Source organism: Aphelocoma coerulescens, chromosome 2, assembly GCF_041296385.1.
Source record: "Aphelocoma coerulescens isolate FSJ_1873_10779 chromosome 2, UR_Acoe_1.0, whole genome shotgun sequence".
NCBI classification, from domain to species: domain Eukaryota; kingdom Metazoa; phylum Chordata; class Aves; order Passeriformes; family Corvidae; genus Aphelocoma; species Aphelocoma coerulescens.
In genome coordinates, this window is record NC_091015.1 from 95,057,910 (window position 1) to 95,081,153 (window position 23,244).

A 23,244-nucleotide genomic window follows, 5' to 3' on the forward strand; every position below is an offset into this window, starting at 1 on the left:
TTTTTCTTGTGTGTCTGTGCCTTGAAAACTGTTAGTTACAGCTGCGTGGCTTCTGCACATTGTTTTTATCATATAAAGGCCTAAAGATAGAGTGTATTTTCTCCTCTAGTGGTCTGCTACCTGGCCTTTTCATTCTCTCATCCTTTGAAAAGCTTCTGCTTCTGCTTCCTCCTAAAGGTGCTTCCTCCCCACCTCTCTCATCCATGATTTCCCACTATGCCTTGTAGCATTTGATCCAGTGCTGGAGGTACTAAAGCTGCTGTAGAAACAGGAAACAGGAAAAGCTGATGCCAGTTCCCCAGCTGTGGAGGATCCTCACGAGGAGGGGAATTCTCTGAGGGAAAAAATGGGAGCTGGAGCTCTCGTGGCTCCACCTGTGCTGCACTAGCAGAATTAAAGGATTGATGGGGAACTCAAGCAAATTTTATCTTGTTGGAGGAATATCTGTTTGAAGAATAATGTGGTAGTAATTCAGAACATCACTTTGGCTGATGCCTCACTGTTGCTTTTTGCTTTCCTTACTGTTCCACATGGTCTCTGTGTGGCACTTACACAAGCAAAAAATAGGTGTTGTTTGCAAAGACTTTCCAGAGCAAGAGTAAAGGGGGTGCTTGTTTCCTGGAGATTAGTTTATAGTTGGTGTGACTCAACCCTGATAAGATCAGCTTATGAGAGGATAGCTGATCATGATTGCTGATTAGATTTTTTTTCTTTTTATTTCTTTAAAAGTTTATTTTTTACCCAGAGTGCTATTTTATAGCTTGCATTATTTCCCTAGAGAAGCCAGAATGCTATTGCAGTCACAGTGGGAGGGTTGGATTTTAAAGGATGGGTCTTCATAACCTATGTATTAGCTCACCTTTGTCACTCAGCTCACCGAGGTGATGCTGCCAAGGTGCTTGTTCTCATACTCAGACTGTATCTGTGCCCCAGAAAAGTCTGTGCCTGAATACTTTATAGGCTTTTGCTTTCAGGAAAGAGGGTGGAATTCAGAGGCAAAGGTGTAGTCTCAAGCTACATAGGACTAGTGGTTGCGTACTCTCAGAATCCAAGCCTAAGGCTGCTTATTCCTCAGTGTCACCTCACTTAAGTCTGTATGGATGAAGTAGGGGGCTTAAAGGTCCGTATGTAATGCAGAGAGCAAGACTAAAATGGGAAATGACTCAGCCAAGTTAGTGCAGAAGTCTGCTTCAACAGGAGCATTTTTGAGCTGAGGAAGCCATCACTTCCAAAATTACCACCATTGCTGCATTAGTTAAGGGTGAGAAACTAACTCCAGCACTGCCACATATATGTGCCAGGGTGCTGCAAACAACCACTGAAGTCCATTTTTTGGCAATGTATGTGGTGTATGAGAAAGGCAGTTTAGGAGTGGTCTCTGTCAGCCAAGGCTGTTTCCAGTGCAGCTGGAGGATTTACAAAATTATAAAAGTCATTTTGGAGAAAGCAGTTTAAAAAAAGAAAAAAAACCCCATGGATTTCTGTTGCTGAATTATTAAGAATTATAATTATATGCAAATTGTTTATGCCTGGTGAATATTTGGAGCATGGAGTAGGTGAGAGAGAATGGCTGAAAAAGGAAACACAAGACAGATGAAAAATTTCAAGTTTTGAAATCTGTTATTAAAAACCTTTTACTTTGTGGTGGGCATTTATTGGCTGGTTGGTTTGGATTTTTTTTGTTAGTTCCTCAGAAGGAAAACAGTTTCTCAGTAAGGTTTGAAGATGAGTGGTACAATGAGAATTGGCATTAGTTATATGACACTTACAGTAATTGATGTTTAAGATCAACTTCAAATTTAGAGTAATATGTAGTTTTTGTTTTTACTGACTTTTCCCTGTGGAGATACTAAAACATTGTGTCCATAGAGAAAAGACCATTCAGAGATGTATAATGGCTCAAGTTTACAAGCCACCCAGTAAATGAGGGTATATTCCAAAGTATTTACGCTAAAACTGTTGATGTTTAGGAAGAGCAACTCTTTTGAGGCAAATCTGAATGTGCTTCCTTCCAAGCAGGATGCAATTCTCAATGTTCTCTTCTCCCACCTCCTGCCCACACAGATTATGTGAGAAACGTTTCAGCACCTTACTATATATAGTCAAGGCTTCTTACTCTCCTGCCGAGGTCAGTGGGAGGTGCTGAAACCGAGATGGGGGAGGAAATGAGCTGTGTGGGAGTGAGCTGGTGCATCCTGAACCTGGGAGGCACTGGGAAGAGATGGGTCGGCTTCGGCCGTCACATCCAGCAAACGTCTCAGTGGTGGCGCAAGGGAAAGAGTTGGTGCAAAAATAAGTGTTGTTAATACTCGTGTGGAGGTGGAGTGGGGCTTTTGCTTTAAATGAGAAGCTTGAGCTGTCTGAATGAAGCTGAGGGGAAAGGTGGGACTGAAAGATGCCAGACAGAGGAAATTGTGAATATGTTTGCAGATCCCATTTGTGAGCTGGCAGAGTGTGTACTGGGACAATCTCCAAATAGGTTGCACAGAAATGATGTAGGAAGAGTCATATATTCCAGTGATTTATGATAGGAAATTTCCCATGGCTGAAAGCTTTGTCATTACTGGATTTGTCTGTCTCTCGTAGTAGGTATTATTGTTATAATCTATATAGTCAACCGGACAATATTCCTCAACACTCAGAACTTTCCTCCCCTCAAATTGAAATCTGGTAATGGAGAAAGACACAAATTTCAAGTGACCTTTTTTTTTTTTTTTTAACAGTTTGGTGGATTGGTTTTGGGGGGTTTGGGGATTTTTTAACAAAGTTGTTTTTTTTTTTAATTGGAAGTGTCTCTCTGCACTAATGATTGACTCTTACTTGCACTGAGATCTAGCTTGTAGGGCTGAGTGCTCCACAAAGAAGTGCAAAGAAGGAGAGCCTGCTCCAAGCATCTCTCAGCCTTGGAAGCTCAGGGAAAAATTATCTATTTTGGGGGAAAATGAGTGGTGTGTTAATATTTTTTTTAGATAGGGAGTTTAAATTAAAGACATTAAACAGAGAAATTGCAGGGGAAACCTCACACAGCTTTGAATGGGACGTACAATTTATTCTCCCCTTAGATGATATGTTAAGTCTGATGGCTAACCATGACCACTGAACAAGGACTAGAGCAGCTTCTATGTAACTTGGCTTACACTTTTCAAATTTTTTTTTCTCAGGCAGAGATTCCTTCTGTGAGGAAGGAATGTTCATCATCTAATTTTGCAAAGGGAAAATGCTTTTGTTCACAGAAGTAGAGCTAAGTGAGGAATTGGACACAAATTTTCTTAGGTGAAAAACCTTCCTTTGCTGGCTTTAGAATACAAGGAACACTTGTGAGTCTGTATATGAATCAAGCGTCACTGGATTGGGCAGTACCCATTTCCAGCTCAAGGAATCTTATGCAGCTTTATGATGTCAAATAAGCAAAGTTTACACATCATTCATATTTCAGTAGAATACACGTGACTGGTATATTCGTTGGGTAGTTTTTTCTTTCAAACCAAATGAAATGAAAAAGGACTTTTGTATTGGACAAAACACTATGTTTCAGAATTAGAAAGGAAAAAAGTGGGGTAGAAAAGAGGAACTGTTTCATTAGGCTGCAACTTGCATTCTTTATTTGGCATCTATTTCATTATCTCCTATTTCCTGATGATAAAATAATGTCCTCTCTTTTCCTGTTACCCAAGCACTTTGCAGAACATGTGTTGCATGCCTGTTGGCAATCATGGACAATTTGACATTCACAGCTTCTTTTTACATGACTTGACATCAGTTCTTTTTCAAAATACTCCCTCTCTCATCAGTGGAATACATCTCCCCCTTCCCGTTGCTGTGTAACCCACTGAAGAGCAGCAAATGTTTCCGGCAATAGGTTTTAAGGCTACAGATCCATTTGTGTGCATTTGGACTGAGCTACCATTCTTGAATATTACCTTTTGGAAGTCAGGGGTGCTTCTGGTGGTCTTGGGGGCATGGGGCAGCCTATGCCTTACTAGATGTTACAACGAAAAAACTCTGTTTCAATTTCTTCCCAGGGTAGGTTTTGAACCGCAGATTTAGAGGAGCTGTAAGGACTTCTGTAATCATGGTGGGTGTCTCACTGCTTTGTGAGCAGTCTAAACCTGTTCTTTATGTGAGACCAAGAGACAGGTTCCCTCGCTTGTGTCAGGTGTATTTCCATATGTAAATATAAAGCCAAGCTGACATCGGCTCTTAAACTTGCTGAGAAAGGTTCCTCTTCACCCTGGAGACTCAATTACCTTCCAAGTATGGCTCCTCCCCACCACACAGCACACAGCTCCCTGTGTACAGCAGCCATGGATCTTGGAAACGTCACCAGCTCTGAACTGCTCTGACTCTCCTCTCCCACCTGGTGCTTGGTCACAGGGTCTATCCTGGGCCCTCAGCAAGAGACAAAGATACATGTTCACAAGACAGCACACCCACTCTCCTTTTCCACAGCCCTCTGCTCCTCTGCTGGGAAAACCTACCCTCCTCAGGGTGTGTGTCAACACTGCCAGCGTGGCTTGACCCAGCCTTACCCTGCATCTTAACCTTTTTGTTTCAAATGTGTGGGTAGTAGATGTTGGGATCCACACCACAGAGACTTTACAGCTTTCTGGTTTTTATTTCCACCAACCTGATGGCATCATCACTTATGAGGTCAAGGGCAGGACCTCCAAAACTATTACCTGAATCTATCCCTTCCCCATTTTTTGTTCAGTCACCCAGCAGACACTCAGTATCTCATCCTCCCATCTCAGCTTGTCATCTTCTTTGAGGTAAGAGAGAAGACACCAGTAAGTACCTTACCAATGGGAGCAATCAGTGACTTCTTTTCAATAATTAGTGGGTTCAGGTCAATGCAGGTCCACAGTCAATGTCAACATTTTCTGACTGATGAAACTTTTCTGATTTCAGTGATGCATTTTCTTGTCAAGTTTGACAGTTCATTTAGCTGGGACTCCAGTGCAGACTGTGTAGTGGTTAGATTTTCTTTGCCACTTCCGCTCCTGCCTTGTGTTCAAGCATTTTTCCCCCATTTTTCATTATTTGTTCCACAACAAATACATTGAATTGGGATTGTTGCGCATGTGTTCTTTGATGGCATCCATTTGCCTTATTACTAATGCTTCCTTTTTTGTCTGGACTGAACTAGTGGCTTTTAGGGCTTGTTTTACAATTTCTTGACCTGTAAAGATGAAATTGTTACCTGGATTTTCTGCAGAGTAAGGCTTGTTTCTTCTGTGACTTTATTTTTAGAGAAGTCTTTTTGGTGCCTCCAACAATGCTGAGTAGGGATCCATGTGAATGCTTGGGTATCTAACAGAAGAATCTAGTCTGCTTTTTTAACTTTGGGTTTCAGGTTGAAATAACAAACCAAAAATCCTGAATTTCTCAGAAGTCTTATTCTACAAGTGGTCACTGCAGTGGTCAAACACAGTTACAGGATATCCTGGTTTTCAGGCACCAATCCTAGCAACATGCACTGCAGAACTGCTACATTAGTTATTTAACTTCCAGTAGGGCCTGAGCTGCCAAAGACCACACTTTGTGTAAAAATGCCTTAAAGAATTAATATGTGGATATTAGATATTACTATGCTGAGCAAGAAGCTGATGTACCCATAGCCAGAGAAAAACTATATTTCATCTGTAATGTATAGAGTATATATTAATCAGCAGCAGTTCCTGAATTGCTAGTATGTGGAAGTTAAATATAATTTCATATACAGTATTCTACTAAATCCCCCAAATTCTTCTTCTTTTAAGTTACCTTCAGGAAGAAGCTGAGGACTTGCTAGGATAAGTCCGTATTTTTGTTTTGCTTATGTATATATTAAGACATACCTTGTCCCTTATGTTTCTTATCAAAGGGAGTGAATAGATCTGAGAAACACTTGTGTGGGAATGTGAAGAATGACTTAGAATCTTGATAGTTCTTCCAAACAGAATCCTGGGGAAAAAAAAGTTATAGTCCATAGATGACATCATATAAAAATATCACATCACATGTCAGTTTAACTACCAAACCACTCTTAAAGTGCCTTCCATAGCTATGTTTTTTTTTTAATTAAGCACCATCTTCAACATAAATAAACAGTTTTCCTGCCTTATGATTGTAAAGTTTGTAGGATTCCGCTCATAATCTTACTGTGTGTGACATTTGCAGTGGTTCAAGGCCTGGGGCCTTAACTGAGGGAGAATCATGTCAAGAGGGCATGGGTGATAGAAATATCTCTCTAAGTACATCCAGCCCTTGCAACCAGGGCAGCTTTCATGTGTGAATCCACTGTTGGTTCCTAAAGCAGCGAGTGTGAGTTTGGGATGACCTGGTCTAGGAACAGAGACTGAAGAACAAGAAATTTCTGTCCATTGGAGTTTTCTGTCTCGTCTGGAACATCTAGTGCTTCAGTGGGTGGGAAATACCATGGCAATAAGGAGGCAGAGGAGAAGGTCTCTAGCTACTACACTTTTCCCCATAAAAGTACACCAGCCTAGTGCAATGATAGGAACAGAGGAGACCTGAATAAAAGAACGCCTCTTGCCCCTTTTGAACTGTATAAGCATGGATCTTTGGCTAGGGCATCTATTGTATTGAACAGAGAGCAGCTGCTGCCAATACGCAGCTGAGAGCTGAAGTCTATTTAGAGAAATAATTGCTTTAGTTTCCAAGATGCTCCTGGAAATAGGATATAAATTTCTTATTATAATCTTACCTGGCAAAATACAGTATGTTCTAAACAATAATTAAAATTCTTAAATGAAAAATTCTCAAAGAAAACAGGTCAGTCTTCCAGGTTTGCAATGGCAAAAAAGTAGGAACAAACAATCCTCTTGTAAAAGGGAGAATATTATTTGTCCTGTTCTCTCACCAGAGTGAGAAATGGAACACCTGCGCTCATCCTCTCTGGAGTAGTGCTTGGGACTGTATTTTTCACTAAGAGTATTTTTCCCTTGAACGAAAAATGTTAAAAACTAAGAGAAAGAATCTGGATACTTTTTTTTTCCCAGCCCACCCCACAGGATATGATGTAGAGTGCTGTATTCTCTACATGTCTCCAAATTAACTATTGCATTTCAGTAATTCTTTTTTAAGTTGTTCCTTCTTAAATTGTTTTTAAGGGATAGTGCTTCTCAAATGCGCCTGAAATTACACAAAGTTTTTAAAAGTGTGGGCAGCTAGCAGTTTCTTGCATCTTGCTGTTAAATTTCCATGTTCCTTTCTTATGCTGATGATCTTCATAATACTTTTTCAGAATGGCAGAACTGAGAGTGCACACAGTGAAGGAACACAGGTAGGGCCCTAAATACACAAAAAATTGTTCATATGAGTATAATCTTAGAGTTACTTCCTAAATACTATCTACTACTGGGAATCAGGACATTGGTTAAGAGGTTGCTAATTCTGAGAATTCATCTCCTGCATTTTATAGTTAAGAATTTCTTCCCTTTTTCTTGTAGTTCACAATAAAAATTTTAACACTTGACATCTCCCTTTTAAGTGTGGCAGCAGGACTAATAATCTTCTCTAAGATTCAGCTGAAAAACAAACTTTCCTTACATGGCATCCAAGTTCTGAATCAAACATAGATGCTATCATTTGTATGTCAAACAAAAATAGATGGCATGGCATTTTAGGAATTCACCTTCTACCTTTTTGTTTCCTTTTTCCTTTCCTGTTCCTACTAGCCCAGATGGTTTAGAACTGGGAACTGCAGGATTAAACCTTCAGCAACAAACTACTTATTTCCAGAGTTTTTATTTTGTTTGCATATCTGTCCTTTTACGTCTCTCTTTTATAATGAAAATTCTACAATGACTTCCCAACAATCCTCTCTTACTCTGAGTGTTCACTCAAGTTTTTCCAGAAGTATGGATCACTTACTGGTCTCATGGTTCTCAGCTGAAATGAAGACTTATGCGTGATTTTTTAAAAAGCACTAGTTTTGATGAGTGAGATAATAAATGTTCAACCTTTATCTCTTAATCCACTGGCTGATGCCATGCAAAGATGTGAATATCAAGGAAGAGAGCCAACTGGGCTTCTGCCTCACAAAGCATAATCGTTCCCTTTGCTGTTTATCACACCAAGAACCACAGTACCATCTTCCTCTGGGAGGAGCCTCCTGATGTGCTACCAGCTGAACTCTGCTGCTGGCAAGTGGCTTTTGGGGACTCTTGTACCATCCACACTGAAAAAATAGCCTCCCACTGCAACACATCTTGTTCCTGTGACACTGTCTTGGGGAAGGACAGTGACAATTCCTCTTTAGGAATACAGTATCAATGTTGAGTGTCCATGGAGCTCACCTGTGTTATATCACAAAGCATAATTAAATTATTGGAAAAAGAAAGGGAAACATAGAGAATAACTGATAGCACATTCCTATGGGCCATCTGTTTTCTTTGGGGAAGAAGAAAGAAATCTATTTTTGTGGGGAAATCTGTTTCCATGCCTTACCTGTTTTCCACCAATGTACACAGATAAGACAGATGGCTCACTGTCTGTTTTAAAAATGGCTGGGGAATCACTTCCTTTTGTGAGTGAAGTTAGCCTTCCCAACAACTGAAGAAGTACCCAGGTCTCCTTTGCCTGAAAGAGCTAAAAAGAAGAAATGTTCCGACAGCTACATGTTTAGGTTGCCCTGAACAGCAAAAACTCAAAGGAAAACAAGGTCTTAAACTAGTGGCGGGAACATAATTTACCATCTTTCTGATCTCTGCCCAGGTTGAAAATCTGTTCATTTACCAGGTGTTGGACCTGTTCTGTAGTTTTTTATTTCCCACACCAATTTTTCCTATCTCAGCCTGTTGGACTGTATGGCAGGGGTGCCGGCAGTGATGCCAAGTTACATCAGCCAGCAGTGAGAAGTGTGGGTGATCAGCATCTCATAAGTTTGGACCTTCTACCAAGACTTTATTGACTGGAGTCAGAGAGCAGGTGCAAAGCACTTTGCCCACAGCCTGATTTGGAGTTCTCTCTGCTTTGAGCGATGCTGAGAGCAGGCAGAGAGCTATAAATCCACGCTGTGCTTCACAAACCCAGCAGCAAAATTGCATCAGTTTATTTGTGACTCAAGAAGGAAGACACAAGAGCAGTTAATGTATAAGCAAGCTGGTCTATAATTACCCCAAGAATGAGTTTGAAAGCATTTTTAGTGATATAAAATGTAATAGCAGTATTACATAAGTGCACCAACAATCATACATCTCTAAATGGTTGCAGACTGCCTCTTTTGACAGCTATGGTAGAAAATGGATCACTGGATGGTCATGAAATGAATATTTTCCCTAATCAGAATGGAGAGCTTTATTACCCTTATAATTACTTGTTTAGCAGTCACTTATTAATTTTTTTTTAATCCATGAGTAATAAAATGGGCCTGTTTATTAAATAACATTTTAATTTGGAATCATTTTTAACATGTGCCAAGCTCTTAATGTTTTCTCCTGTGCAATTACTTAGATAAATGTTTGTATTTCTGATAAGTCCATTGACTCCATAAGACAAACAAAGCCTTCCCTGGTATACAGCTCCTATAATAGGCTCCAGACGCCTTAGCTTCCCTCAAACAGCTAATTTTTAACATATTGCAATAGAATATTGCTTATTTTACTAAATCACTTTCACAGACTCCTGATAGATACTGTGTATTTACAGCTCATTTGAATTCAAATTTAATATTTTTGCTCCGCTAAATTTATTATTGACTGCACTGGGAAGTTTGCATTTAAACATTTTTTTTTTTAAATTTCACATTTTCATTAAAACACACCTCAGAGGCAATGTTGACAAATCGTTTTTCAAATGTCTGCATACTATTTGGCCATGCATAAAACTTGTTTAAAACAATATGAATGTTGATGTAATATTGAGTAAATATTTTAAGTGTTGATTTTGAAATAGTCATGATCATTCTGAGGAAATGAAAAGGTCTTTCTTTTGTCCCTACAATAAAATCTGAACTTCAGGGCCAGGGGAGGTTGTTTGGTTCTTTCTTTGCTCTTATTTTTCAAAGTAGGATCAGCATAATCAGGGTGCCTCCTCGTTTACATAGAGGTATTAGTACAGTTTCTTATTTTGTCCTGAGACTGAAACCCTCACTCTGATCAAAAAGAGGGATAGCTGTCTTTTCACTAACACAGAACGAGTGGATCAAAGACCCTGTGTTGATGTAAGCAAACAAAATAGGCACAAAATGTAGCCTATTTGGCCACATAGTGCACTTAATTTTGGTATAGGTACTGGGCTAATGAAGTATACATTCTGTTAATAGCATGGGACCTACAGATTCCTTGCCCAGTGCCAGCTGATTTTAGTGGGCCTTTGCAGATTTCTGCTCACCAGCGTTTTCACTCTTATTCTGTAAATACATATTTTCCAGATATCCTATTTCATCCCTAACTTGTCTGTACAGGTTTGAGGTTAAAACCAGCCATCATATGCAGCAATAAAAATTGTCTAATGAGACTCAGTTTCAAACATGGACTGTCATGGGTTAGCAAGCATAGTCCCGGAAGGGATGTCCTTGCTAAGGGGTGCTTACAGCTTCCTCTGGGACCTGACAGAACCTATCAGCTGGCCAGTTTGAATATGGACAATTCTTTAAGCCACTTAAAGTTGTGACCGCCTCTGTGACGCACACTTAAGAATAGGAAACTCCGAGGCAGAGTCTCTCTCGTTCCCATTGCTGGGACAGGTGGCTGCGGGCCCCATGCGGGGGCCAGTGGGCCTGGCCCAGGCCCTGCTCGGGCCAGGCCGGGCCGGGCCACAGCCATCCTGGAGCCAATGGGCCCTGTTCCAGCCATGGAACCCCCCACAGCCCTGCTGTGGGCAGCCGGAGCAGCTCGGTTCCCCCCCCCCCTCCTCCACTGCCACCTAGATTGAGCTGAAGCTGCACTGCTGTCTGGCAAAAGATCATGTGAGCAACAGCGATAAGCTTCATTCCAGCTGCAAGGCCTAGGTGAGATTAACCCTTTTATTGCTGTGAAGAGCTGAAAACCTGAGGGAGAAGAAAGAGGAGATGCTTAAAGCTGAAATTCTGTTGTAAAGCTATGATGTATCAGAGTACCCATTGTAATTTCATAAAGGCATGGGGGGTGGAGCATTCAACTTGTACTTGAGAGCAGAAGCACCTGCGCTGAGATAGGCAGATGCTGACGCAGCTGTAATTTCATGAGAAATTTGAACAGGGAGAGATGGAAGCGATGCTCCAAATGGAAAATGAGAAAACCTCAGTTCCTACAGATGCTCCCAGAGATAGCCCTAAAGATGAAGATGAGGAGGACCCTTTGCTCCCAGGGAAGGAGGAGGGCCTCTGTTCTTAGAGGTAAAATGCTCCCAGAGATGGGTGAAGAGAACTTTTGTTTCTGAATGGCTCAACCTTAAAATTTTACCCCAGTAATTTCAAGAGTGGACCCTCGAAAGCAGTTGTGGGAAAAGCTGCAAGTCGGGGGAAGGGACTCACATGTGAGCAGAGAACCAACCTGGGCAGCTGTCTCGTTGTGATAATGTTTTCATAGCATGGAAAAGAGAGACTCCTCTTCCTAAATGGACTGAACAAGGTTATTATGGATGTTGTAAACAGACTGAACATCTCAAGGGGTGTCTTTTTACATTGTCAGTGGGAGAAGGGAGGAAGGTGGGGGTAGGAGAAGTGTTCTGAAGGTGTGGTATGATTTTTTTTTTCTTCTTTTAGGTCTGTTATAATAAACGTCTTTATATTCTTTCAAGTCTGGTGCCTGCTTTGCGTTTCTCCTAATTCTTATCTCACAGAAGGTAAACAGTAATGAGTATTTTGGACCAAACCACTACACTAAATTGGTGTTTCTGTCCAGTTACAAACCAAACCCGCTACATGGGCTCATATTTAAGTTTTCTTTGTCGTTTTTAGGACAGTGAACCTTGTGTCCCAGAGGTATTTGGAATACTAGCCTTTCAAAAGTCAGTGTAGTTTCACCAGGAAACTTTAGCCAGTGTGAGGTATCCCTGTGTAAGGGAAGCCATGTGTTCCCTGCTTTTAATGAAAACCTTTTTTTTGGGATTATCCTAGTATATTAGTAGTTACCATTTCTCAGTAAACACTGGATGCATAAATGCAGTTTAAATCTAGTTTTGAAGGAATTTTGAAGCAAACTAAGGGTTCAAGATGACTTAAATGAAAAACAGATTCTGTTCTGAAATTAACATTTCCATTCACTCACAGGAACAAAGGAAAAAAAAAAGAAAAAAATAACTGAATTTGACTGAGGACTGGTCTGCAGACCCAACTGATGGCTTGTCTGCATGTTAGACACATGAAGCAATTTGCAAAAATTGAGGTGCTTTTTGTGCTCCAAATCCATATTCCTGCAGCTTGTTTCTTCTCTGTTTTTTCTTGGGTTAGGTTCTAGCCAGTCTTGGGTGGTCAGTCTTACCATGCCTTGTGACTTTGTTCAAATCTTCTCTGGTTATAGTTATATACTGTACCATGTAGTAGAAGCACTGGACACAGTAAAATTACCTTCGATTCTTACAAAAGGATAATCCTTCAACTGGCAAAGCTTCCAAGTGAAGCCTTGTCTATATTGATATTTCCGTGTATTTCCTCCCAGTTTATCTCATGACAAAGCAGGGTGGAATTGAACGCACAATTTTCATGTGGTTAGAAATTAGATTTGAGATCTGCATCTGGATCCTGGGGCTTCTTTGGCATTTTTGGATATCGTCTCCAACCCAGAGATGTTCCAGCTTTGAATTACAAATGATGATTTGAGAAGTTCCCTAGACTGCTGCCATTTAAAGTAGACATTATTGTCTCTGTGATGTGCTGCCTAATTCCCAGGAGTAAGAAAAACACCATCATATTGTCTCTGATATTGTCAGAGCCCTTTGGAAGTTTTCTAAGTTGACTTAGATGTTAATCAACCTTAGTTTTAGGGGAGAGATGTAGTGTCACTTGAGCAGAAAAGTCACACACAGTTCTGGGCAATGTTGCTAAACTTTTGAAAACCAAATCCACCGAGGTCATTGCATAAGGAGGGAAAAAACTCAGTTCTGCACATGGCTGTCTTATGGCCCTTTTCTTCATCCATTTCAGCTGAGAGACATAAGCTGGTATTTGATAGTCACAGCCCTGAAATCAACTTTGATAGTTTAGTTTTACCTACAATGTCTGCTTTTTTTTTTCCCTTGTAAAACACAGCAAAAGCTCCTTCTCTCACCCTGCTTCCTGCTCTCCCCACATAGATTTTTATCTGATTGTCCCTGTTACAGCTCTAGGAGGCCTAAGTTTAAGTGTCCTATATGCCTATGGAGAGAAACCTGTATTTGTAGTAAGAGAACATGGTCATTTGACTGAACCGCTCAGGTATTGGCCTTTTGGGGTAATGCTGTCTCTGTCTTGCCTATTAAATCCTAAGAGATTTGATCAAGTGAGGAAGAGGCTTGAAGGCAGGTCCTGTAGCTGAGCGCTTTTCCTGACTCCACAGGAGTGCACAGGAGATGTAGGGATTCAACCAGCAGGGTGCACAAGTAAATCTGAGTTTGTTCAGGCAGAGGAGGGATGTCTGTGTGGATGCACAGTGTGTACATGGTCTCTAACTGCTGGCTTGCAGAAAAAAAAACAGGGTGCTGACTTCACTGGGGAAACATAAACTGAGGGGCTGCCAAATTGAAGTGGGAGATGAGTCTTGATTTGAGAGTCTGGATTGTTCTACTAAGTTACCTAAGCATATAACAGCACACAAATATAAGTTTAAGACCTTTTGTGCATCAGCTTCCTCGACAGTTGGGTCTGAGGCTTGGACCCTGCCTTTGTCTGAGCTTCTTCTTCCTCTCTGAAAAAGCCTCCTGATGTGAAGATTGCCTTATCATGCCAACCTCAACTCAGCTGAGTGTTTGGAGACGTTCTTTAGAAGAGATAAGTTTCCTTTTTGCATGAAAAAAAAAAAAGAAAGAAAAATGAGGAACACTAGTGCACTAAGGATTAATAGAAGCTTTTCTTCTTAATCTGTTTTAAAGTCTAAGAGACTACTACTGTGTCTAGCTGTTCTGGTTTCAAGGAGAGAGGCAAACAATGCTTGTCAAACTTGACTCTGAAAAGATGCTAGCTTTTTCTGTGGTGGTACCCCTCAGTTTCCATTGCACTGGCTTGTCCTATTTTAAATTTGTAATGAAAGAAAAAATTCTAAAGCTGGTAATCATGCGCCTTCCTTGTATAAAAACACATCTTGTTTTTATCATCAGTAACCTGCACTACACAAGAGCTCTGACACATACATTTCAGGATAGATTAGGAATTGCCTGCTCCATTTGCATAACATTAAAATCACTGTCTAGATACACAAAATAAAATGAATACCTTCCTGATTCTCTAGTATGGGCTTGAATGAAAACGATTTTACCTCTTTTTTTTTTTTTTTTTCATGAAAGCAACAGCCCCTCTCTTTATTTAGTAGATTGGAAGAGAAGGATTTGATAGCTGAGTGAGGGGACACCTATGTAATTCATTTTTCATGGACAGCATGCTTACTGCATTAAAAAAAATGGGGTAGGGGACAGGGGGGAAGTGTTGCAAAAAGGCATATGGAGAATGTGACAGACTGGCACTATCTGAGTCCCCATCATTCCTTGCAGCTGCCAGAAGCCAACCGCTCATCTTTCCAAACCACAGGCTCATGCTGGTAATGATATGATTTCCTCTATCTTGTGTTTTGTGTTTGTGCTTCAAGAAAAGCAACCCCTTTTTGAGGGGGTTTTGACTCTTACACAGTCAGTTAATCAAGATAGTATTGGCTTCTCTCATCCTGCTGAAGTGATTCTTGCAGTGCTGGGACAAGCAGCTGGAGGCTTCATCTTCTATCCGAAGCAGTGTTCACCATCATTCATGCTTTTCTTGATTGCCTTAAGCTTTATCCTTCTTCTGACTACTAAGTAGCACCCTGGCCAATTGAAAAAAAAAAAAGAGGAAGGGGACTTCATATAATTTGGTTTCATACTAGTATAAAATGTTTAATAGCTCACTTTCTTGGGAAGGCAATGTACATATTACAAGAAAAAAAAAAGCAAAATTAAGATTTTTTTTTTGCTGCATTTATCACTACTGTTCTGTATTGAGAGCTTTTAAAACGCTGACTCTATGCCTATAAATGTTGGAAATAATTAATGTCTTACCAAGAGAAGTAAGGCTACGCTGGTATTCATATTCACTGATTTTTTATGATTGGAAATAACTTATAGTTTATTCTTCAAACAACCATCTTGTAGTCCACATGAAGCCTTTCCCACTATATTATAAATTTCAGTCCTTCTATACCTATTAAAAACAGGCTGTTGTTTTTAACTTTAAGAAACCTTAATTCTGGTTTCCTCAAGGCCAGAGAATTAGAACTTCAAAACAACAAAGGAAATGGTAGACTGGGAGCTGTTCTCAGTGAGGGGGAGCATGGGTGAGAGAGCAAAGATTCTTGTTTGACAAAGAAATTGCTAAGTAGTGGAGAGAAGTTGCAAAGGCCCACTGAATACCAGAGCTTACATTTTGATAGGCAATAAAGTTTATAGGTCAGAAAGGACTCAAAGAAAACCCCGGATTCATTTTTTTTAAGTGATGGAGTGAATTGTGGATGAAGGTATCTAGGAAAAGATTTCATTAGGTTAAAGGGGCAGGCAAACATAATGATCCCTGTATCCATATTCTGAATGAACATGACTGCAGCTTGTCATGATGAAAAAAATTTATGAGAAAGAATATTGCAGTAATCAAGATACAAGGGGATGAGAACTCAGAGTTAGCTGTTAACTGCTGGATGTATAGAAATAGTTTTCAAGTGTTTGAAATAGTCTGAGTGTGAAAACCATGAGAGAGTTATGAGTTAAGGATGGGGGTTTGGGGTGAAAATGTGAGAAAAGAGGCAGGATGCTGATTTTGCATACTATGATTCAGAAGGAGGTAGTGGTCAGAACTCAAGGGAGGGAAGTGACATCTGGTTTGGTACTGTTGAACTTGGGCTTAGAGAAATATTCTCAAAGACATGTTAGAGAAGGCTGAATTTTCAGTTTGAACAGAAGATTACAGAGACCAGACAGTCTGTCAATATGGAATTGCTAGCTAAAATTTTAATTGGAAAAGCACCTTGCATCTTCCTATTTTGGAGGAGGAGTGTGGGATGAAGAGGTCTAGGACAGATCCCAGAAGTCTGCCCAAAAAAAAATTTAAAGAACACGAGGGACTTCCAAAGATCATAATGAAACTAGGAGGAGAACCTCCTAGTTTCAGCACTGGTTTTGAAGCCATCAAGACAAAGGGAGATAATGTTAAAGAATGCAGACAGGGCAAGAAGGAAAAGAGTAACAAGTTCTGGCTGTGAAGCTGGCTGTAAAGTGATCATTAGAGATTTTGACCAGAACAGCTGGGGGTGGTGAGAAGAATATCACTATATTCTTGCCCACAGTGATTATACTTCGCAGGCATCTGGCTTGGCTACTGTGTAAGACAGAATATTGGGTTAGATGGTCCTCTGATCTGACCGAGTTCAGCTGTTCCCAATTTCAGTGGAGTAAAAGGTGCAGAAACTAGATTAGACACTCTTAGGGTGGAAATGGAATACAGGAAATCTTATCAGTGCTTCCAGACAGTACATGAACATGTGTTCAGATATGAAGGGGAAATGTAGGAGGTAACTAGCCAGGCAAGGGAAGTCAAGGATGGGAGAGCCTGCTGTAGAATTGGCATGGGAACAGGGGAGATGGATTAGCACAAGTAATGAAGGGAGTAAGAATGGGTGTGAGGGAGAGGGAAGATTTGGTGGACAGAGTTACTAGGGAAACTGGAAGAATTAGAGGAAAATAATTGCAAAATTCCTGTGCCTGTGGGAGTGGTGAAGTGAAGTTGCAGGACATGAAAGAAGAAAAGTGTTCTATTGAAAGTGTAGAAGTCACACCAAGCCAATTTACAATTTTTACACCTTAGTAAATTGTGAACAGAAATAACATAGTGAAGTAAAACTGAAGTCATGTTATATTTAATTATTGACATGAGGATGCAATATAAGCACTGTTATGCACCCACAGCTTGCAGTGGTTTGGCCAAACAGCTGTACACAGAGGTGACCAAGTGCCACAGCTGCCTCTGAATAAATAAAGCAAGCACAATTCCCTCAGTGTTTCAGATTTACCTTTGGGGCTGCCAGGTGGGTGTCTCTTCCACTCACACGGGGGGCTGCTGGGTAGGTCCCTCTTCCTATGCTGCATCAGCAGCAGCCAATTTTCCCCCCACTTGATCTCCACTTCCCTTGTCAGTGGGAGACTGCGTGTGTAGATTGGTTAGTCCTAAGCAGTCTCACACAGAGCTCAGAAATCCAGTGTATAAAATGGATTGGCAAGTGCTGGAAGATGTGCATTATACTGAGCAATTCCTGGGAAAACGTATTTTTGGAGACTATTTCCCCCAAAACAGTCTAATTGAATTTTGGAAGCCCATGCCACCATACACTGTCCTTCCTCTAGGCAGTCTGAAAATTCCATCCTGGCCAAAATAGCAACCTTGTGGCAAACTAGTCCTAGCAAGGGTACCTCAACTTGCCACATAGAAGTCAATTAAAACTACCCAAAATACATTGAGATCTCAACTCATTTGAGGAATAAAAATGTCAGTATGTAGGGATATAAATGTATCTGATGAACTGGAAGATGTATTCACCTGGCAATACTGGAGATTGAAACTAGAGGCTCCTCCTCAAAAGCCAAACTCAGCAGACAGGTTCCCACTTTGCTTAACTATTTCTGCAGTAGGAGAGAAATGAGAACCCTAAGCACAGTTCTTTAGAGGATGCAAGTAGCATTTTATTACATTATTTTGCTATTAATTTATTCATAAGACAAATTAAAAGCTGTGCATGCTCATGATTTTTTTTCTTGCTTTGCCTCAAGGTTGTTAATAATCTGAAGTTACTTTATTTTTGTAAAGAATTTCTATTCTTAAATTTGCCAAATATGACAATGCTTCTGATATTTCTTCATGTTCTCAATTCTTCATGGAAGGAAAGGTGCTGAGAGAATAACCATAAAGGGAGTTAAATTTTTCAGTTTTGTATATTTAAATAGCATTCTTAACTTTGTTTCCCTCTGAATTTTTCATTGAAATATTACCATTTTCAGTCTGAGATCTACAAGAAAAAATCTCTTACAGCAGACCAAACTAGCACTTTCATAGCTGGCTAGTTTGCCTTTTTGCCTTACTGAAGTGTGGAACCTAGTTATGTTTGGGAGTGAAGAGTTTTGATTTTATTCTTGGGTTTTTTTAACTAATATTAACCTATAGCAGCAACCACAAGAACAACAAACTCAAAGACAGATCCCAGGATTCCCTGGAAAATTGTGGCTGTTGTTTAAACATATAGACAGAGAAATACTCCAAGCAGTAAAAAATAACAAAAAAGCGGAGAAATTAATGTAGAATATTGACTGCTTCAGCTGAGTTCAGCAAGCACCATTGTTCTCTGACTAAAAAACTGGGTCATACACATGGATGTTTATTATACTGGCTCAGCAGATGTGACTGATAGTATTTTTTGAACCTCATATGCAACATTTTACATGTTCAGTCTGGCTTTTTTTTAGAGCCCTGAACCCCTCAACAGTTGGAGCTAAGCAAGAAAAATATTCTCATTTGCTCTATACCCACTTTTATCCAATTTTGAGACAAACTTTTCCTCTATGTAAGAATAAGTAGTTATTGATTTAAGAAGAAACACGCATATTGATCCAAAGGAAAAATACACTGTACATGTAGATCAATATTTACCTTGCAGGACAAAACATCCTGGTATTCACTTCAAGGCATCAATATATACATATTACTGGATGTTTGTGTCATTAAGTCAGGTAACTGGGCTAGATTTCCATCTAATAGTATAAACTCTCTTAATGATTATTTTTCTAGTCAAATATTAGTCTCCAAAGGGAAGAAGGAGTTAGAGAACCAGAAAAAAGAATAATTGTTCACCTCCCTTAAGATAAATAATACTTTTCATTAAACTCAGCTGATGCTTATCAAGAGCTGCTAGACTGATTATATAATATAAGCAGTGAGAAAGACTCCAAATTCCTCCTTAAAGTATTTACCTGTACCAAGGTAAAATTGGAAATCTAAGCATAGATGTTGGAAGATATTTAGGTACCTAGCTTGTATTTAGTTTGATATCAATTAGCTTGTACAAAAAGGAGCTGTTTCCTTTTAATTTCCAAGGGTGGAACACATCTGAGTTCCCAGAATACCTTTAAAAATTCTGTGCAATCCAGGGCTCCTCTCTCTTTCAGCCTTGCTGCATGCCAGGGGCTTCTTCTGTCTGGAATTCATTGACATAGAGCTAAGCATAAATTATATGAAGATAAACTAATTATAGTGTAATGGGCCAGTCATGGTACACATTTTTTTTCTCTGACATTTCTTTTCTATCCCATAATAGCTCTAACACTGGGTTAATCATTTTTATTCAAATGTTTTCTTTACGGCTAATTTCACCCTAATATCACCCATCTCCATCTTGAATCTCCTGAGGCACTCTCTATAAAGGACACACCCAGGGAAGGGACAGGCATTGGACAAAGAGAAGCTGTGACAGCTACACCCTTAGTGTGTATTCTCGACAGGATCACCATCATAGCAATGTGTAATACGTGTTGCTTCAGACTGGAATAAATATGGTGACCCTCCCTTTAAACAGCCTTTATTATAACCTCATCTAAGGAATAGGCTCGAAAGCTGTGGATCCTTTCTGCATGGCTTTGCTCGGGTGAGGCCCTTCCTAAACCTGTCTGTAGCTGAAATTCATGTTTAAATTCTCATCAACTTGTGTCTCACCCTTGACAAAGACAAACTTGTTCTCTCCTGTTCATGTCCATTCAAAATGCTGGAAAATTCATTGCCTTAGCACATGGTTTGGGGAGTTTTATCTGCTCTAGGCTCTCTCTCCATCCTTGGTTTAGTCTAATACTTACTTACTGTACTTCTGCTGGAAAGGTCTCATATCCCTGACCACTTCCCCCAGCCTGCTTGTTCTCTTTTCAAACCATCATTTTCTTCTTGCAGGGCTGGGAAGGATGTATCTGTATGTTCTATCCCAGCTAATTAATCTTCCCCCTTGAACCTGTTTTTAGCTGTGGGATAAGAGAAACTATACAAATAATACAAAACCTTATAGCAACTACAGTGAGGCCGCACTTCAGTCCCTGGCCTAGTTGTTTGCCTGATAGGATCTCACCTCTTCCTTGAGTTCCCTGAGCTGTGTGCAGCTGTTGGTTATCTGCTGTCTGACTAAATATAGGTCACGAATTGTTTGCACACTGCCACACGTGATGGGCTCCTAGACTCTGAGTGGCATCTGCTCGTTTTCAGGTAATGCAAATAACAAAAATAATCTGAAGTACAGCTTTTTAGAAGCCCAAGTGTAAAATACTGCTTATCTACCAAACAGGCATTCCTGCATCTGGATGAAGGGAAAAGACACAATATTCCCTACCTCTTCTGTGCATCCACTGGTGTAAGCAGCTGTACACTGGGAGTCAGACAGCTGTGCTGGTATCTTCAAGCTACCATCAGGGTTTACATGGCGCAGCTTTGGCAGGGAGGGGGAGCTGCAGGGATGCCTTCTGCAAGCTGCTGCCCCTTGTCAGACAGAGCCAGTTCCAGCCAGCCAGAGCCAAGGCCATCAGCAGTGCTGATGGCAGCTCTGGGGAAACCTATGTAAGAAAGCTGTGCTGCAGCTGTGAGCAAATGTGAGAGAGGGAGAAAACACCAAGACCAGTGAAGAAGGAAGAGGAGATGTTCCAGGTGCTGGAGCAGACATTCCCCTACAGCCCAGGGAGCAGACCATGGCAAAGCAGGTTGTTCCCTTGAAGCCCAGGGAAAATCTCAGTGGAGCAGATACCCACCCTGAAGATGATGGAGGACCCTATGCCACAGCAGATGAATGTGGCCCAAAAGAAGCTGCATCTCATGGAGAGCCTATGCTGAGGCAGGCTCCTGGCAGGAAATGAAATGCAGTCCAGGGAGAGGAGCATATACTGGTGCAGGTTTTCTGGCAGGAACTGTGACCCCACAGAGGACCGAAGCTGGTACAGTCCACCCCTGAAAGACTGCAGCCCATGGAAAGGATCCATGTTGGAGCAGTTCAGGCAGTCCCTCCTATAAGAGGGACTCCTCACTGGAACAGGGAAACTGTGTGATGAAAAAGGAGCAGCAAAAATGAAATGTTATGAACTGACCAAAAACTTCATTCCTTAACCTCCTGCACCACTCAGCAGGGAGGACACAGAAGCATCAGGAGTGAAGCCGAGCCCGGGAAGAAGGAGATGAAGGGACATGGATTTTAGTTTTGGGGTTTTTTTTATTTTTCCTATCCTTCTCTGTTGTTAATTGGCAATAAAATAAATTCATTTCCCCAAGCTGAGTCTGTTTCCCCCCCTCATGGTAGTCAGTGAGCGAGCTCTGAGTCCTTACCTTGACCCATGATCTTTTTAATAGTATTTTGTCCTCCTGCTGAGGAAGTGAGGGACTGGCTTGGTGGGCACCTGGCAGCCAGCCAAGGTTAATCCATCACAAGCTCACAGTTAGCTTGTCATCTGGCCAGCTCAATGTGAAGGCAGAGAAGGTTCAGCTTGCCCTGCAGACATGCCCTTATAATGGATTCCCTTACCACACTTTCTGAAATTCTCAAAATGTTTATGGTGTTTCCTGAATACCCTTGTGAAATAAAGAAGTGTTAACATCACCATTTTCCCCAAGGAACTGTGGTACAAAGAGGCTGAATGGTTCACTGAAAACTGCACAGTGAACACTATCCAAACCTCTTGTTTGGAATGCAGCAGTAATCTCCAGAGTTTGTTTTGTCACTGTTAGTTATAGAAGATAGCTGCCCCTTGGATTCTTTAACAGAAACTCTTAACTGCTATTAAATAAAAAAGGTTTTGAACAAGTGATAGGGACCACAATAGTACTCTTACCACAATGGCACTCTGACCACATACCTGCCATCACTAACTATAAATAAAATAATCCAGAGAGATGTACACTCTCAGCTGTATTGAAACACATTGGAATCGGAAGGCAAGAAGATAAGCTTACTTAAAATGGGTTTGTTTCTCTAGACTCAAGATATTTCCCATATGTGCAGCAAGTATCAGAAGTTATAATTCATTGCTAACTATGCACAGGGACAGTCTCCTGAGCAAGGTATGGCCTATAGAAGGTGGCAGATCTCACAGACACCAGTGCTGTCTTCTAGGGCCAAATGAGTGTACTTATAAAGCTGAATTGAACTTTATTAATAAAAATGTTCAGTGAAGGCAAATCTGTCACAGAATGATTAAGAGGTTCACTAGAATGTGAATATTCTTGCCATTTTCGGACAGTTCAGAAACGGCCATATATAATTCACATAAATAAAACAATTGAATGTTGAACCAGCAGGCAATGCAATTGTTCAGAGGTCTTCATTGAATATTTATCAGTAGTAAATTAAATTAAAAACTAAGGATTTGTTACTGAAGATTTTGTGAGCAGTGTTGTTGAATTGATCCTTCAAGTATTAGCTGTACTGTTAATAGTTTACTCTTTCTGAAAATTGAGAGTAACATACTTCTGAATCTTTCTAATCTGACTTTATTAGAGACTTGTGATTTGAAAAAAAATAGACAAGAGACTTAAAGAGATAGATTTAAAAGAAAATGAAAAAGCAAACCCTATGATCAGTATGTCAGTTCATTAACACAAATCTGCATTGCTTTCTGCTTCTTAGTAGACAGCACTGAAATTACAGCAGAGTTGTATCATTTCACCTTTTCCGGAAAATCCACCAGATATCTACTTTTAAGCTTTTGTATCTGTCCGTATGAATGTTTAGAGGGTAATCATAAGAGTAGTTGAGAAAGATGAAGTGTCCATTTGCCAACCAAATACCATTCTAAATTTCTGATATCTTCCTTATTAAGTCAAGATTAAGGCCATGCAAAAATGGACTTATGTATTTTTCCTACTTCCAGCTACCTTCTCATGTAGGATTAATTTTGGCAATAGTCCCTCAAGAGAAACATTAGTCAGCCCTTACACAACTCTACTAGTGGAGAAATGCCTGATTAACAATGCTGTTCTTGGAATAGATCCAGTATCTGACTAGGCTCAGGAATATCTTCATCTCTGCCCGCGTTTATTAGACCTAAATACTGTGATCTTCACCTTTTAAACAGACAGCTGTAGCACCTCCATGTAATATATGT